The 8,746-nt window shown below is 48.7% G+C and overlaps 1 non-coding gene across 1 annotated transcript; it reads left to right on the top strand.

Moving 5' to 3' along the window:
- Positions 1-5,338: 5,338 nt before the first annotated feature.
- On the top strand, positions 5,339-5,467 carry LOC146066008 (U6atac minor spliceosomal RNA). Its single transcript, XR_014472811.1, has one exon. It is a non-coding gene; the product is annotated as a U6atac minor spliceosomal RNA (small nuclear RNA).
- Positions 5,468-8,746: the final 3,279 nt, after the last annotated feature.

An 8,746-nucleotide genomic window follows, 5' to 3' on the forward strand; every position in this document is an offset into this window, starting at 1 on the left:
CAACACTGGCACTCTAGAGGCGCCATAGAGCATATTGAAATGTGCCAATAAACCTACTAACTTGGTTGTTAGCGAATTTCAACATTATGGAATGACCCCCTTTACATGAATTATGCTTATGCCTTAAGATTTCCAAAAGTTAGCCAATATTTATTAACAATATAGCCAAATAATCAAGCAGACAAACAGTAAATAATTAAAAAAATCTATATTAAACATTATGATTTACCTAAAAGCCATCCATTTGGAAATTCGCCATTTTCAAAAAGTTCATAAATTTTCGAATGCCTCAATATGTAGGCATCATGAGTGGACCCTGGAAAGGCCGCAAAAACATTTAAAAACCGTAATCTGTAATCACAAATTGCTTGAATATTCATGGAATGTGAGTTTTTCCTATTCCTTGATACCTCATCCATTTCCAAAGATGGTGTATAACAAACATGAGTGCAGTCTAACGCACCTAAAACATTTGGAAACTTAGAAATTTGATAAAATCCTTTTTTCAATTTTAACCATTCTTCTGAACTTGAAGGGAAAAAAATGTAATCATTACAATGCTTCAAAATAGATTCCAGCACTTTGGGGAAAAATCTACTGAATGCAGATTGGCTTATTCCAGATACCTCTGCAGCTGTGCTCTGGAACGATCCCGATGCCAGGAAATGTAGAGTGGCCAGAAGTTTAGTAAGTCCAGAAATAGCAAAATTGCGTCTTGTTGAAGGACAAATATCATTCTTTATCTTATTGAATAAATCCAGTATTGCTTTGCTCGACAATCTAAACAAATTTATAATTTTTCTTTCACTCATCCCTGACAGTGTTCTTCTTTTCCTATAATTTCTTTTATTTTGTGAGACATTTCGACTAGTAGGTGTCGATCTTAGATATTGCGCAGTGACATGCTTTCGCCTTGACCTTGAGACTATCACTTCTAAAAGAATTCTTAGCAATTGCAGTTTGATCATCATCTAGATTATTAATAAAATTTGGAATATTAATATTTATTCACATTTATAAAGACCATTTACACAATTCTTAATACATGTTTTTAGCCATCCATCCATCCATCCATCTATACTTCTATGCTTTAAATATGCGCATAATGGAACTCCAATGTCTCAGACCCCGGTTGGCCCGCACCGGCACATTATAACAGGTAATGGGCGGGATGTTGTAACATCCGCGGCCCCCTTAGTCCGGCTACCGCATTTTTAATAACGGCATATGCTATAACATATGCCGTTATTCATGCAAGGGAGAGCTCTTGCGATAAGAGCTGTCCTTTGCGATGCTGTGCCGGCGCTGGACTTCCGGGTCAGCGACCCGGGAGTCCATCTGCGCATGCGCAGACCCCAGTGCCGGCCACAGGGCATGCTGGGAGGGATCCGTGAGGGATCCCTCACACACCGCTGAGGTAAGAAGCCCATAGGCTTCTGCTTTTGCTGGCGATTCCCTCCGCAGCGCTGACACTGTGGAGGCGCCATATACAGATAGCGCAGGCCTTATGCTTGCTGGCGAATCGCCAGCAGCATGCTGCTGGCGATCCGCCAGCAACACGGCGCGCCATCTGACTGAGACGCGCGTGCGTCCCCCACGCACGCGCGTCTCAGTATCCGGGCGGCCGGCCGGCGAGGCGGACGCAATACTGTCCGCCTCCCGCTCGAGGGGGGCTGGGGGGACCCGAGGAGGCTGTGGGGGGGTGCGGGCGCCCGGTGTGGGCACCGGGCGACCGAGGGCAGCACCGTCGGAAGGGGACGCGCGCGCACCTCGTGCGCGCGCGTCCCCTTCCGACACACAGATGGCGCGGGAGCAGGGAATGGCGATGGCGACGCCATGCGGAGGGAGGACGTTCTGGGTGGCGGAGGAATGCTGTAGAAGCCCATTGGCTTCTATGGGGCATCGGCAGATTTTTATGACAATATGCCGTTATTAACGCAAGGGACAGGTTTTGCAATAACAGCAGTCCCGTGCGATGCAGTGCCTACACTGGAATTCCGGGTCTGTGAACCTTGAGTCTATCGGCACATGCCCAGACCCCAGCGCCGGCTGCAGGGCATGATGCGAGGGATCCGTGACACAGGCCTCACAGAGCACTGTAGTAAGAAGCCCATAGGGTGGGATGTTGTAACATCCGCATACCCCTTTGCCAGACATCGCATTAATAACGGCATGTAACATATGCCATTAATAACGCAAGGATCAGCTGCAAGGATCAGCTCTTGTGAAACGAGCCTCCCCTTGTGATGCGGTGCCTGTACTGGACTTCTGGGTCTGTGACAAGGGAGTCCATCTACACATGCGCAGAGTGAAGCGCCGGCCACAGGGCATACACTCAAAATGCGCTGAAGTAAGAAGCCCATTGGCTTCTGCAGGGAATCACCAGCTTTTGGGGAATATTCTTTAAAGCGGAAATGCAGTAAAAACCCCATTTTTGGGGTTTGTACCGCATTTCTATATTCTAGATGGCACCTCCGCAGAGTCAGCGCTGCAGAGGGAATTCCGAATGGCGATTCCTGGCAGAAGCCAAAGGGCTTCTTACCGCAGCGGAGTTTGAGGGATCCGTCACGGAACACTCTCAGCGGAATCGGTACATCTGTCAGAATGAACTTAGGTCTACAGTCATTAGGTTGACCCCACTAGGTCAACTGGCAGGAAGGTCGACCTGACTTACGGTCGACATGGGCCCTAGGTCGACATGACTAAAGGTCGAATTTGCATAAAGGTCCACATAAGGAAGGTCGATTGGTCATAAGGTCAACATGGGTTTTTCACTGTATTCTTACCCGAATGTCGACACAGTCGACATGGACACAGTTTGCATTGAGAATCGGACGCTCGCATCGCTTGTTTCGCTCGCGCTGCTTCGGCCACAGTGGCTCGATTCACTCGCCACAGCTTTAATAACCTCCTCCACGCCCTAGTGAATGGTAGGGCATGAAATACCGCCTGTTGGCACATGTCGGCTCAAAAAAACAGTGAAAACAACCATGTCAACCTTATGCCCAGTCGACCATCCTCATGTCGACATTTATGCAAATTCAACCTTAAATCATGTTGGCCCTGGCCCAGGTTGACCTTCCTTCATTCGAATAGATGACCACTTCCCCTCCCAGCATGCCCTGCACATGCGCAGATGGACTCCCGTGTCACAGATCCGGAAGTCCAGTGCCGGCACCGCATCGCAAGGGACAGCTCTTATCGCAAGAGCTCTCCCTTGCGTTAATAACGGCATATGTTACAGCACATGCCGTTATTAATAATGCAATGTCCAGCGAAGGAGACCGCGGATGTTACAACATCCCGCCCTTTGTTACTGCATATGCCGTTATTAATAATGCGATGTCCAGCGAAGGGGACCGCGGATGTTACAACATCCCGCCCTTTGCTGGCAATTCCCTCCGCAGCACTGACACTGCAGAGGTGCCATATAGCATATAGAAATGTGGTGCACACCCCAAAAACGGGGTTTTTACCACATTTCTGCTTTATAGAATCTCCCGCTGTATCCTAGCATGACTTTTGCAGGCAATTCTGCTGCGCTAAAACTGCGGTGTGATAATGCAGCACACCGAAATGCGGGAAATCCTCCATTAACAGGAATTTCAACCACATATCTGTGTAGCACAATCGCCCCCAATGTGCGGCACCGTGTGGTGGAGCAGGCAAGCGGGTGTTAGAGGCAACAAAAACAAACATTTTTCGGGGGAGATTCTCTATTAAAGAAATGCGGCAAAAACCCCGTTATCGGGGTTTTTACCGCATTTCTGTATTCTCTAACCCCCCTCCGCAGTGTCAGCGCTGCGGAGGGAATCGCCAGCAAAAGCTGGCGATTCCCTGCAGAAGCCAATGGGCTTCTTACCGCAGCGGTGTGTGAGGGATCCGTCACGGATCCCTCCCAGCATGCCCTGCGGCCGGCACGTCAGTCTGCGCATGCCAGACGGACTCCCGGGTCATAGGCCCGGAAGTCCAGCAACGGCACCGCATTGCAAGGGACAGCTCTTACCGCAAGTGCTGTCCCTTGCGTTAATGACTGCATATTTTAGAGAATTTGCGGTCATTAGAAATGCGATGGCCGGCGAAGAGGGCTGCGGATTTTAGAGAATCCCGCCCTTAACACTTAAAAAAAAAAAAGACTAATAAATAAATTCATAATGCAATTACATTTATTTATTATTATTATTACAATTACACCATTACCATGGCTACAGGTTAGAAAATTGCCTCACACCTCAGGAGGCAAATCTATTAAAAAAAACACCTCAGAACACACATAAAACCGCAAAAAATTAAAATCAAACAAAATTTAATATTTAACAAGCTACAAAACACTCACAAAAGTACAAGGCAACATTATGTATCAATCAATTATTATTTTGGACAATTAACGCTGACCTCTCCGCCAGCCAAAGGAGGCGAGTTAACACTCAGCTTCAAGTAGCGCGTCGGGGGTTACAGCATAAGGTGCGCGCGCTTCTCCTGTTCAACCCTATGAGGAGAGCAGCGCGCACCGAAAACCTCCTGAATGCGGAAGTGCAGAGAGAAGCACTGAGCCGCCGGAGGATATAGCATACAGCGGCGCCGAAAAACACCCGGGGCCGCGGCGGTGAGTGATATAGCATCCCGCCCTATGTCTGAAAGGGTATACCCATGATTTCACTTCCAGATCCCGAGCACATGCAATTGACCAGGGTTTTTACCAGTATTTTATCCCCAGGAATATCCCCAAGTTATGTCTGAACTAAGGATGCCAATCCCAGGCCATTTTTTCAATCCAGTGATCTCTGCTGAAGCATCCTCTTCCTTATTTTTCTCCTCCCACGGCCCCTCAGTACTTTTCTCTCCCCTCAGTGTAATACGTGTATTACATAATATGTATTACAAAGTACAAGTGTAATAACCTGCTATACAATGTGTTGATTGTTATGATGAAGCACACTATGGTGAATTTGTTAACAGTGGTGAATAATTCCCAGCATAATCGGCAGCTGCACAGAAAGTCTCTAGCATGTCACATGACCTAGGTCAGAAGGAGGTTGAGCCGAGCGGTTGAACAGGGCAGTTGGGATGGAGAGGTCCAGGCAGAGAGTGTGTGGCAGACAGAGGGAGCATGGAGGATGCTTATACTTACTGGGGGTATGCGAAGACGGCTCATCAGTTGCTGGGATTCCCTCTCAACTTATTGCTGCCACCTGTTGGACTGTAAATGATAAAAAGAGAGGTGTGGTGAATCCAGCCCCAAAATACATACATACCAGAGCAGAAAAGGGGTGTTCTCATATTTACCTACCCAGCTGTATACAGTTTAAAGACATTTTACCTCAGAAAAGGACATTTTGTGTTGTATGAAAGGAGAGAAGTTTAGCACCCCCCTTGACAAGGATGGAAGAGGTCCCAGTGGCCTTTCAACACATATACGGTTAAGGCATTGCCACCTACTTAGTGGCATCTCTAACCAAATGTTTAATATTACACAGGGCATACTATACACCCAAGCACCGTTTTCTGATGGGTATATGTGATGATTCCAACTGTTTCAAAGGCTTGTCCCCAGAAGCAGATATTTTTCACTGTTTATGGACATGTGAACTAGTGCAGGCTTTTTGGCTAGAGGTTCAACAATACATCAACCATACCTTGCAGATAACCTTCACTATAACCCCCTCCTGGGCACTGTGCAATATTCATGCGTTAGACACACACACGCCCCTCACACGAGGCGCTAAGGGCCTCCTGGCCAAAATTGCAGCGGCCGCCAAAAAAAACATTCTCTCCCAATGGATACACCCTAACCCCATTCCTATACAGCTTATGCTCCCGAGATTAAAATTTCTATTCCAAATGGATTGGATAGAGTGTATGTTAGATGTGGAGACTAAGGCGCCAAAATTCTTTGACACTTGGCTGCTATATATACCCACCCTCACAACTCAGGAAAAAGATCGCATTAGACAAGCGGTTGCGCTTACCACATGGTATAATTTGGCCACTCTGGAGAGGGGACGCCCCCCCTCTAAACCATTGATGGTACAGCGCTCTCTATATTCACTCCTCTTTCAGTAATGGTAGCATAGGTTGTGTTCATATTTAGAATAAGACTGTAGAAGGCAGCTTGTCTGGCTGAGGCAGCATAAACTCACCAGGCTATGGCAGGAATTAGAGACGGGTCGCCAGCGAACGAACCGGGTCTTTTGAACAGATCCCATCCAAGAACGAGTGAGCCGTCGATCCCAAAAAGGTGATCCGTTTCAGTTTGCGATGCATTTTCCTGATCTCAGTGCTGCCACCTGTGGCAGCTGAGTTGTACTACCTCTGTAGACTGAGTACAGTGCTATGACTACAAGTGATAGAAAGATTAGCTGCTGCTGCCAGGGATGGCCATCGGTGCAGACGCCATCGATGGTTGCCATCGATCAGTGTTTTTACTCGGTCATGTATATTCCCCCTTTTTTTTAAAGCGACCCGAGGATTCATCTAAAAGATACGTATCTTTCCACCGAGGGCCCCGGATCAGCTTAATGAACCGTTTTGGCCATCTCTAGCAGGGATCCTTAGCTTGCACACCGGAGCTGGGCTTGGGGGTTTGGCTTGCTTGATTGACAGGTGGCTGATTTGCATGTTGATCTTGGATAGGCTGTTTTGAAGTTAGAGGTGTGGATTGATGGGGTGATGATCCTGCTTCCAGAAAATTCTGCCTCTTGCTTCAGGAATCGTTGAAGAGGACTGTTGAGTACAGAGACATCCTTATTTACAACTGTTATTGTCATTCTATATCTCTCTTTTCTTTCTCTCCTAATCCTTCCCTTAATCTATCTAGCCTTAATAAAGCTTAAACCCTTTTCTCTATTTTCCTACTTTCTAAACGAAACCTATTGTGATGGCTGCTAGGCCTAAAAGATCAGTAAGGGCTCCCTCTAGATATGCTGGCGCTAGCGTTGCGGTTAGGCCTAGGACTAGGCCTCCAATCCGCGGTGAAGACAGGGGCCTATCCCCGTCACCGCGCCGCAGGAGAGGGGCTGATGCGGCCGATTTAGCCCCCGTGAACGCTCCCCTCCCAGCGCAGGGGGAAAGGTGAGCCATGTCAGCGGCGCATTCGGGTTTGACGTCGCCCGCCCGCAATCCTCAAGCAGGCGGACAACAGAGGAGTAGCAGGGAGGTTGCTTCGGCCGCACGCAGTACTCGCGCGGGCGGACGCCAAAGAGGCAGGCCGCCGCTGGCATTAGATTCGCCCGCCCGAGTTGTACAAGCGGGCGGACGGCAGAGGGGGAGACAGGGATGTGAGCGGCGCATGGCTGTGGACGCACCGCCCACCGTGCAAATCATCGGCGGCCGGCAAGCAGTTAGGCCCACGCCGGAGCGCACGGTGCAGCGTGGGGGATGTAGTTCGTGCCGGCCAGCCACCGGGGATCAGCCTGGCGCTGCTCCGGCACGCAGCAGAGGGAGACGGGCTGCTAGGCATAGCAGCCTGCCTGTCAGTAATGAGGCGCAAAGTCTGGTCAACGCTGGATCCGGACGGCAGCCCAGCCCTGGCCAGCATGTTGTTGATGAAAATGTAAGGGGAGTGCAGCCATTAGACCACCAGGACAATGAAAGGCACAAGATGGGGAAAAGTAGAAGAGGATTACAGGCTGCAGTGCCTGAGGGTTTAATGGATGATGCAGCACATAGCAGAGTGGAGAGAGGCTGCCAGGGGAGTCAGGTGGTCACTGGTGCAGATGCAGCGCCATCTGGTGGTAGGAGAAGGAACATCATCCCTGAGGGCCATTTTATTAATGATATGAGGCATAAGCTGACGGATGCAGAATATGCCATGCTCAAGGCCGCAATAGGTTTGTGCCAAGACTCCAGTGAGGATTCGGATTACTCATTATTTGGGTGACTTCCTTTAGGTGGGTCCTTCAGATTCTGACTTATTGCTTTAAGTTACTAGAAGCAGCTCTTGATTTGTTTAGAGATTTTGGAGTTCCTGTGGCAGGGGAAAAAAACCGAAGGCCCTACTACGTGCCTGGTGTATCTCGGAATAGAAATTGATTCTGAGGTTGGGTTGTTTAAACTGCCACTGGATAAGGTGCGTCGCCTGCATGACGAGATACTTTATGCCATGGCTGCGGCTAAGTTAACGCTTTAACAGGCGCAATCTATATTGGGCCTGTTTAATTTTGCATGCAGAGTGATACCCATGGGCAAAATATTTTGTAGGAAACGAGCAACTGTGGGGATTCGTAAAACCACACCATTTCCTCCGTCTATCTTCAGAAATGAAGAGGGATTTGAAGGTGTGGAATGGCATTTGCATCTGGCAAGCCCCAGCCGTTGCAAATGCGGAATTGGAATTATATACGGACGCCGGGGGATATACCGGTTTTGGGGCATTCTATGCGGGGCGTTGGTGCGCGGATTCTTGGCCCGAGTCTTGGGCACAAGACGGTTTGAATAAAAACATACTATTATTGGAGATATTCCCAATAATGGTCGCTTTAGAACTGTGGGTCAAAGACTTGAGTAACAGGGAAGTTGTCTTTTGGTGCGATAACCTAGGGGTTGTACATGCCATTAGCCGACTAAAGTCAACATCCCTGCCGGTGTTGCGCATCCTGGCTCGGATAGTGATGCTTTGCTTGGCAAACAACATTACGTTGTGAGCCAAGCACGTGCCGGGGTCTCATTTTGAATGGGTAAGTTTTAGGCAGCTTGTGCCTTTAGCTCAGAAATATGGTGAGCAGTGTCCATCTTTTTTATGGCAGGT

This window comes from Crinia signifera, chromosome 3, assembly GCF_055691185.1.
Source record: "Crinia signifera chromosome 3, ASM5569118v1, whole genome shotgun sequence".
Taxonomy (NCBI): domain Eukaryota; kingdom Metazoa; phylum Chordata; class Amphibia; order Anura; family Myobatrachidae; genus Crinia; species Crinia signifera.